Source organism: Solanum dulcamara, chromosome 5 (assembly GCF_947179165.1).
Source record: "Solanum dulcamara chromosome 5, daSolDulc1.2, whole genome shotgun sequence".
In the NCBI taxonomy this organism is placed as follows: domain Eukaryota; kingdom Viridiplantae; phylum Streptophyta; class Magnoliopsida; order Solanales; family Solanaceae; genus Solanum; species Solanum dulcamara.
In genome coordinates this window covers 29,146,922-29,157,273 of record NC_077241.1, presented here as the reverse complement: position 1 = coordinate 29,157,273, position 10,352 = coordinate 29,146,922, and the positions used below count along the sequence as shown (strand labels likewise).

The following is a 10,352-nucleotide window of genomic DNA, read 5'->3' as shown; positions in this document are numbered from 1 at the left end:
TATTTTCTGAGTGCAGGTTTGGGATAGTAAGGAATATAGAGAAAACTCTACCGAAATGTTTTTGGAAATAGAAAAAGAATGAGATATAAGGTTGTAATATATCTTGAGAGATCGTATCCACGGTAACAATAAGATCTGACTAAACTAGGAGTACAACTGACTTTTGGAAATAAGTTAATTGCGATATGGGTGGCAAGTAGAAGGTCAATACTGATATGGTGAGAAGAATGGTGATGGATATGAATGTTTTAAGACAGCCTACAAGGTATTAAGGATGAGAATGACGAGAAAGGATATGGGTTAAGTACGCTTGCTCCACCAGGTGGAATTAGCCTAGAGTAAGGATCGTGAATAAAAGTTAAGAAATATTACCCTTCGGGATTGACCTTGAGCAGAATATAGTGTGAATATAATGAGGATCATCATGGAAGTACGTAGAGCGTAGTAAAGAAGTAACTAAAGAATGTGATTGTTAGTAAGATTAGGAGTTAGCATCGGGTACACGATAAGGATGAAAGCTCATGAAGCAGAAAGGGGTATTGTATATATGTACCTCCACTATAGAAATAGTGGGATCCCTCGAGGATAGGGAATGGAAAATTGCAAAACAATTAAGGCATTGTGAAATTATTAAAGGAACAAGTGGTATCCTTTGGAAAAAAAGAGGTGATAACAAAACGTGAAACACGTGTCATCAGAGTATAAGTGCCCCTGAATGGAGAATCGGACACGGTTATAAGCACTAGTAACGTACTGATTGGGATAAATGGAATATGGCTTCGGCTAAACTACTACATTAGTTATATGACTCGAGTACCAGTACTTGGACTAGATTTGGTACTAGTTATTGAGAATTCTGAGCACCCTATGGTTATATTAAGTTTCTTACAGAGGCAACCTAAAGTATAGATGAGTTAACAGAAGGTGTAGATATGGTGCAGTATGTTAAATGTGTTGGAATAGAATCATATGTGATGAACAGTTGAAAATAAACAGAGGATGAAATGGGTACACCCTAAAGGGGGAAAGTAGACAAGATAAATACAAGCGTGAGAGAAACTCAACTGACACTGTCACATGTTGACGAAACCTCTTAAATTTCAAGTGAGATCCCATACTGGCACGAGTTAGCAAGAGCTTAAGGCCAATAATAAATAGATAGAAGCCGCGGTATCTGAGACCATGCGAAGAATTATGGGTGCCTAGCAAAAAGGGGTGAATACAATAAGAGAGTAGGACTGAGCAAACTAAGGGTTGCGAAAAGGGTAGTAGGGTTGTGTTTGAGTAAAGATTAAGATATAGGAACAACGTCATTAGTCGCTGATATCGAGACGTACAAGTATCAAGGAGAATAAAAAATCTCCTACGGTAGGAAATGATGATACCAAGGAGTATGTAAAGGAAGAAAATAAAGAAGTAGGATAAAATAGCGTTAGCACGAGCAAGTCCTAGTGTGAAGTCGATATGTAAAGCAAGATGGGATGAGAGACGAAAAGACTGCATTTACCTCATACCAGTGGTATAAGAGTAGTTGTGCAACCTACGAATAGTTATATACAGCATAAGACCAAGCGGAGGAGTACATGATGAAAATGAGTTATGATATTTTGGAGATTTTATAGAGGAATACGAAGAGAAGTTAAATCAAATGGCCAAAAAGGACACAGTTATGGTTGAATTAAAGATCTACCCCGACACCGATTGTAAGAGAGAAAAAGAGAGGGCAAGGCAAAACATGAAGACTAGCAAGAAAATGCTAAGGTAAATCTTGGGCTAAGATAAGTGCCTTCACACATTATTGCAAGAATGGCAATGGAACATGACACGAGGACTTCACAGGAGGGTCACCCATCCTAGTACTACTCTCGCCCAAGCACATTTAACTTTGGAATTCTAGTGGGATCCAGTGCGTTAGTGCTGTTATGATCATACGAGATGGGAGAATTTGAACTAGCGGCGAAGCAACGACATGAGATTATGTACCTAGAGTGTTATAAGTTACGATAAGGGAATTGTAAAAGAGCTTAAGAAAAACAAGCAGGATTAGCCGATTACTAACAGATGGCGCACTTGTATGCCAAAGTTATTCAACATAATACCAGCTAATGATAAGGCAAACCACGGAATGGCTATACAGGTCATTGTATGAGGGGACTTCAGCATAACTTGGTAGCCAACTTTGATGGGAAAAAAGCAAAACCCAAAAGGTGAGGGTACCAGTTGATGTCATCTAAAGAAGACAAGAAGTAATATACGAGGTCAAAGATTCCACAATACGACCTTGGCTACAAGACTCACTTTCACTCCTTAGACAGATAATTCTATATAGAATGTTATCCGCAGATTAACAATATCAGCCCATGTTTCTTCAATCAAGGACTACCTGTCCAGTCAAGATTGTGTAAAATTATAGTTAAGAGGGTGGTAGGACCTTACGGAGTCCCCATACCTATTTTCCCAGATGAAAAAGCCCAAGTTATAGTTAACTACCGAAGATCATTCTACAAAGAGATTGGGAAGACAGATAGGTCTTCATACACTATTTTACCCTCAGACTGATGGACAGACTAAGCTTGGTAGCTACACGGTAGACGATATGTTGCGGCCTATATGGTTGACCCCAAAGGTAATGCAATCTATTGCCTACCACCTGTCAAGAGTACTTATGATATTAACTATCATTCTAGTATCTAGGTGGCCCTATATGAGACTTTATATGACAGACAGTGTAGGTCGCCAATTGGTTGGTTTGGTGTTAGTAAAACACGACTAATAAGCCCAGACGTGGTTCAATAGGCAGTATAGAAGGTGAAGTTTATTTGGGAGAGATTATTAGCAGCACAAAGTCGATAGAAGTCATAAACGGATAATCGACGTCGATCTCTAAGGTTTCAAGTTATAATTAAGCACTCTCGAAAGCTTCTCCCACAGAGAAAGTGATGAGAACCAACAAGAAAGAGGACCTTAGTCTGAGATGCATTGACCTTATCAGATCCTCCACCGAATAGGCAAGGTTGCCTACGAGCTGGACTTACCAGCAAATGAAGCGGTACATCCAGTCTTCCATGTATCAATGCTTTGCAAGTATGTTGGTAATCCAACCTGGGTATATCCCGTAGAGGGTATCCAGGTCACAGAGGAGTTATCCTATGAGAAGCAACCTATCACCATCCTTGATTAGCAAAGTAGAAGATTGTAAACTAAGGACGTAGCTTCCGTCAAGGTATTATGGCGAAATAAAAATCGTGAAGAGATGACCTGGGAAATAGAGGAGGAAATGAAACACAAGTATCCATACCTACTCCTTACGCTACAGGTAATCCCAACCTTTGGTACTTAGCTCGATGAAAGTATAAGTTATTGCAATGGAACAAAGAAACTCTCTATATAGTCTGTATAAGATATTGAGGAAGGTTTTGGTTCACATTCAAGGACGAATGTTCTAAAGGGGGGAAGGATGTTACAACCCGTACTTTTATACCTTGGAACGCGTTCTTAAGTCTCTTGAAAGCCTCTTAATTTTCTTGGAAAGATCGTAAGCCTCTTAAGTTTCTTAAGGTTTCCTAAAGTTTCTTAAAGCTTCTTAAGATTTCTTAAGAACTATTAAGCTTCTTAAGAGTACTATGTGAGCCAAATAATCTATAACGCTATCAAACAACTCTAACCAAAGGAGAATGCGATACCCCATAGTAGAGAAGATTGGAAATAGAGTTAGAAGAATCTGAAAGAAGTTGGAGACCAAACAATGAGTCATAGGACTCGACTTATTTACATAAGCTTCCAACTTGGAAATCTTACATACTTAAGCTACTGGAGTACATACCAAGCTTATGTATCAAGGATTACATAGGTTCATAAAAGAGGATGAGATTATGAACCCCACGAGGGGAAAAAGAAAGTGTCACGTGGCAGTAGGGAGAGTGCCACATGGCAGCAGCTGGGAGTGCCATGTGGTAGTAGCTGGACTAAAGGGTGTGGGCCCCAACATGCCATGTGGCAGCCCATGATTGGAGGAATGGATGTGTTGGCCCAATGAGAGCTTGACACGTGTCACCACTTAGGGCTTGACATGTGTTACCACTTAGGGGTTGACACGTGTCACCCCTTAATGTGTCTTATATATATATATATATATATGTTTGATAAATTTAATTCATCCTTATCCTTTAAGCTTCATCTTTATCAAAAATAGATTCAAGAAAAGAAGAGAAGAGAAAACTTGAAGCTAGAGAGAGAGAGCTACAGTTTTAGGGAAAAAAAAGGTGAGTTCTTCGATTTTGCTCTGTGAATTAATTATATAGGGTGCACCATGATGTTATGAAGGTTTTAGTAACTAAAATTTATGCTTTGTAGCAGCCCAAAACGTTAGCAAACAGCCACAAAATTTTAGGCGCGCTAAAGTTACTTCCGAGGCAAGTTTTGACGAGTTTGACGAGTTTTGGGAAAGGTAAGGGCTTCCCTTTCAAATTTGAGTTTATGATGTTTCTATGAGGTATATTACATGTCTTAAATAAAGTTGGAAGTGGAAAAATTGTATAAGGATGCTTGACGTTAGAAATAAACTAAATTGAAGTGGTTATAGCTAAATCGAAGTCGAGTAGTGGGTTGTCGTTGTGGTGCTGGGGGTGAAGCTGGTTGGGTTGCATGTTGTAGGGATTTAAAGTGTTTTAAAAAGGGTGTGGGTGCTTCTGGTTGTATCCATACGACTCTCCGTTTGATATGGTTAAAGATTTTGCGAAATAAAGATTAAAAAACTCTATTTTCGTATCGTAGTTTGGAGCTTTTATTGTGTAAGGTTGAAGTGATTTACTTGTAAATATGCTGCTGGTTGTTGTTGGTGGTATGGTTGTTGATATTTTTGCCGAGTTGAAATCTCAGGAATGTTGAAGTTATAGGGGAGATGCTGCTCGATTTTCGATAGATTTGGAACTAGTAACAAACTAGTCGAGGGTAATGGATAAGGAAATAACTCCTATGAGTGCTTGGGTGTAGAGTTGGAAATTGGAAAGTGAAAGGTTATTAACCTTAGTATTACTTTCATGTTAAATAGGTTCAAGAGACGACGAGGCGAACATGTAAGAGTAATCCGTAAGAGGTATGTGAAGCTTACCCTTTCTTTTCTTTTGGCATGTCTTAGCCTTAAGTGATTGATATACGAAATATGGGGATAATTCCATTCATAGAACCCCAAGTATAACTCATAAGTCTTATTCACTTCTCGATGGTAGAATTCCTATACTAGTTGAGTTATTGCCTCTCAAGGCTTCTATATGATGGAGAGTAGTAAGTATGTGAAGTTATGTCCTTTCTCTTGGCATGTTTTGGCATAAGTACGCAGAGCTACCCTTCTTTCCTCTTGATATATCTTTGACATAAGTGTGGTTATATGATGGTAAGGTAATGCAATAATAAGGTTATGATATCAAGCCCATGACGGGCCGGGTACGATATATGTAAATGATGACTCCTTGAGGAAAAGTAGAAACTAGGTAAAACTTATTCTTTCTCTTCTTTTGGCATATCTTAATTGTAAGTAAAATGTGATACGAGCTTCGGGGTAACTCCACTTTTAATTCCTAAATATAATCCGTATCTCTTATTCACTTTTGAATGTCAAACTCTTGTAGTAAGTTGATGTTATATCCCGTATTTTATACGGTTGGATATTTTAAAGTAACCGTGGTAAAGTGAAGGAAATGACCATCTTCCAATTTTTTTTATATACAAGTTGGTTATGAATATTATTTATGAACATTAGTAGTGTGGAAATATTGGGAAAGGCTAAGGGCAAAAAGAAAATTTGCAAAGTGGCCTATGGTAATATTGTGGAAGGCTAGGGGTAAAACAGAAATATCACAAAGTGTTCAAGAAAATTCATGTAAGAGGTGTATGTGGGCCCCACTCTTTTATGACCATGTGATGAGTATATATGAACCAAAGTGTACATGGCAAGGCAATTAAGCCATCTTTATTTGCTAAAGAAGGTTCTAGAAAAAAAATGGAGAAGGGGTCATTTGTCTATATTCATAATTGAGGGACTTATTTTCAAATAAGGGATAAGTGATGGAAGATATTTAAATATATATATATATGTGTGTCTTATGACTCATTAGATTCATTCTTATCCCAAGAGAGTTCTAGAAAATTCAAGAGGAAGAAGAGAAGAGAAACTTGAAGCTAGAGGAAGAATGGGTTCGGCCAAAGGAAAAAAAAAAGTAAGTCTCCGATTTTGCTTCGTGAATTAATTATATAAGGTGTACCAAGATGTTATGAAGGTATTGGTAACGTAAATATATGGTTTGTAGCATCCCAAAAACGTTACTAAACAGCCCCAAAGTTTTAGCCGCGCTAGGAGAGCTTCCGAGGCAAGTTTTGGAGAGTTTCGGTAAAGGTAAGGTCTCTCCTTTCAAATTGGAGTTTATGATGTTGTTATGAGGTGTATTAAGTGTCCTAAATATGTCTGGAATCAGAAAAAAATGTATAAGGAGGCATGATGTTGGAAACTACTAAATTAAAGTATAAGGAGGCATGGTCGTTGAGGCGCTGCGGGTGCAGCTGGTTGGATTGTATGTTGCAGGGCTTTAAAGTATTTTAAAAAGGGTGTGGTTGCTGCTGGTTGCAGCCACACGACCCCCCATTTGGTATGGTTAAAGATTTTACGAATTAAAGGTTAAAAACTCTATTTTGGTATCGTAGTTTATGCTAGTTGTTTGGAGCTTGTGTTGTGTAAAGTTGAGGTGATTTGATTGTATATATACTGCTGGTTGTTGTTGTTGATATGGTTGTTGACATGGTGGCCGAGTTGAAATCTCGGGGATGGTGTATTTATAGGGGAGATGCTGCCAAAATTTCGGCAGATTGGAAATTAATTTGTTTGAAGGATTGAGACAAGTATATGGTGATGAATCTAATGACTATGTCAACTCTCTTGAATGTAGAAAAACAAGTTGGACATAAGCGTAGCTAGTAAGGCGCGGCACAGGTACGTAAAGCGAACCTTTCTTTCTTTTGGCATGTCTTTGTCATAAGTACGTAAAGCTTATACTTTCTCTTCTTTTGGCATGTATTTGTTATAAGTATGTAAAGTCCAGAATTCCTTTTGGCATGTCTTTAGCATAAGTATGTGAGGCTTACCCTTTTTTTTTCAAGGCATGATCCCGATGTTATGGTTTCATAAGTTCTTCCATATTTTTTTTTGTTTCCAAAAGTTAGGTGTCAATGGTCCCAAGGGAATGACTACTTTTTCTATAACCCGTCAATGTTTTCCAAAATGTCTATAGCTTTCCAAGACAAAGGTTTATAGTATTACAAGCTTTTATGATAGTAATGATAGATATGTTTTACAACGACATTGATGATGTCGAGGATAAGAATATGTCTATGATGGCTATGATAAGAACGGCTTCATGTATGTAATGTTTACTCTTCTTTATCTTGGCATGTTTTGACATAAGTATATAGAGCTACACTTTCTTTTGGCATGATTTTTATGAAACAAGTATATGTCATTTTGTACAATTTCAAGGAAGTCCTATTCGTAGAGCCACTAGGATGGTCAATTTTCTTGAGTTTCCAAAAGATATTTTTCTCGTGCTTAAATACGTGTATATGATTCCAAAAGTTTTATGTTGATATAATCCATGGTAATTTTCGAAAGGTACTTGACATGACTCTTATCTTGATTTGTGAATCATAGCTCATTCCGACTATTCTACGAGTCTTGAAAATTGGTCATATGTGCATATGTATACGATTTGACGCCTTATAAGATTGTGACCTTATTCTACGTTCTCTTAATATTATCTTTCGTTAATAGTCTCATCCTATAATAATTGTTCCTTCAAGGTGAGACAAAGCGACCATGGTTAGTCTATAATACAATCGGAGGTTGCCGACCTTCCGTCACTCCGATAAATACACGACTTTCGTTGGGCTCTCGTGCATGCTGTCTATATGTATATGTATATGTATATGTATATGGGGGATATGGGGAGGTGTATATGTGGCGCTATAGACACATTGTTCGGTGATATGACTTCTATTTTCTATGCATATGAAAAAGATATGTTTTATATGATAAGACAAGCATGCATGGCATCCGGCCTAAAAGGTCACTCATATGTACAGGTTACTCTCTTATCTCACTATATGTTCTATGATTCTATGATATGGTTGTTCATACCTTATGTTCTTTGTTATGCTGATTTTCATGCCTTACATACTCAGTACTTTACTCGTACTGACCCCCTTTTCTTTGGGGGCTGCGTTTCGTGCCACGCAGGTACACCCAGACAAGTAGAAGCTACTATAGAAGATGTTCCAGCGGGGCTGGCAACTCCACTTGTTCTGGAGTGCTGCCGAGTCAGAGTTTATGCGCTATGATGTTTCGTTCGAAGTTAGAGACTTTGCAGACAGAGTTGTGGGTATAGAGTATCATATTTGTAAGCGGCGTCACCAGCCGATATGTTATTATGTCGTATGTTATGAGTTTTATGGGATGATAGATTTTGGAAAAAAATAATTCACGAAGCTTTATGTTTTTCATTTCTTGTTGATGTAAAAGTCTAAGAGATTAAGTATGTTCTATGAAGCAGCGGGTTCGCTCGGCTCCAAGCATGGGGTCGGGTGCCCATCAGACCCTGTTGAGATCGGGGTGTGACAGTTGAACTACTTTCCTTGAACTCCATAGGTTGAGAAGTACTGGATGCATAAGCACCTAGTCCTAAGGACTATGTGACGACGGGTATCCCTGATTCTATGAACTGTTAGTATTACTTTAGTACATGTCTAGGTTTCCCGAGATCCTAAGTGATATAGGCCTCAATGGCATTTAGAAGGCACTCGAGATGGCTACACTTCTATTTTGGTCCTCAGACGATAGCTTAATCTTCTTACATTGTTGAGTCTCTAATAATGATTTAGATTGTATATGGTTACTCACTACTTGATTCGTGTATACTGTAATACATCTTTCACCGAGTCCTATAAAGGGCCTAGTACGGTATATGATAATTATGACATCAAGTCCTTTAAAGGGCCGGGTACAGTATATGATGATATGATGACTACGATTCCCATAAAGAGCTGGGTATGGTATATGATGATATGATGACACCGAGTCCCATAAAGGCTCGGTATGGTATATGATATGTGGATCAGGTCGAACATTCCTCGGCATTTCTATATGATACGTGGATCGGGCCGAACGTTCCTTGGCATTAATATATGATATGTGGATCGGACCGAACGTTCCTCGCATTATTATATGATGTGCAGATCGGGCCGTATATTTCTCGGTATGTACTTACTATATGTATGGATCGGGCTGTACATTCCACAATGCTAATAATATGTATGTGCTTATGATAACAGAATGATATAGATGGTACATCGAGTCCACTAACGGGACGGGCACAGTACGTGATGGTAATATATATGACTTTTTTTTATACGATGCGAGTACGGTAAATGGTTAAATGTTATACTTGCCTCCTGCATCCCTATGCCAACTGCAATCTCCTTATGATGTCTATGCTTTACATACTCAGTACATATGTCATACTGACACTCATTTCTTTGGAGGGCTGTATTCATACCCGCAGGTACATATACATACTTTTGGTATATGTCAGTGTAGGAGTTCCACTCAGTAGTTCAGAAGTGCTTCATTATGACGGAGCCTAATTTTGGTATTAACTTTAGATGTATATATTTATTTTTTCATGAGTACGGTAGGGCCCCTATCCTGCCTTATGTTACTATTCTTATTCTTAGAGGTCTGTGGACATGTTTGTGGCTTGTATATGGGTTGTATATGCATGTATGTACAGTGGTTCCTATGATAAGCCTCGTCGGATTATATGTTATCCTGCCTGTTGATGTGCTATAACTTAAATAGGGGATAGATTGACTTACAGATAGTAGGGATATACATGAGTGCCCAGTTTGGGCATCTATCACGTCCTACGAGGTTGAGTCATGAAAGAAAGGGTCATGAAGGAACTAAATACCTCAACTATACACAAAGGGAAATAGATGAGGATATCTGGATATCATATCGGCTTCAGCCTCCCATGTAGCACCCTCTATCTCTTGGTCCCTACATAACACTTTAACTGAAGTTATTTCCTTATTTCTTAACTTTCTAACTTGCCGGTCTAAGATGTTAATCGGAACCTCCTCATATGAAAGACTCTCTTTCACCTAAATGATATCCAATGGCATAATAGAGCTAGGATCACCAACAAACTTCCTCAACTAAGGCACATTAAACACCGGATGCACCAATGCTAAATTTGAAAGCAAGTATAACTCATAAACCACTTTACCAATCCGCCTCAAAATCTGATACG

The 10,352-nt window shown here is 38.3% G+C and overlaps 1 pseudogene; it reads right to left on the bottom strand.

The window, feature by feature from the left end:
• Positions 1-1,814: 1,814 nt before the first annotated feature.
• LOC129890922 (5S ribosomal RNA) lies at positions 1,815-1,934 on the bottom strand (annotated as a pseudogene).
• Between the last annotated feature and the right edge of the window lie 8,418 nt (positions 1,935-10,352).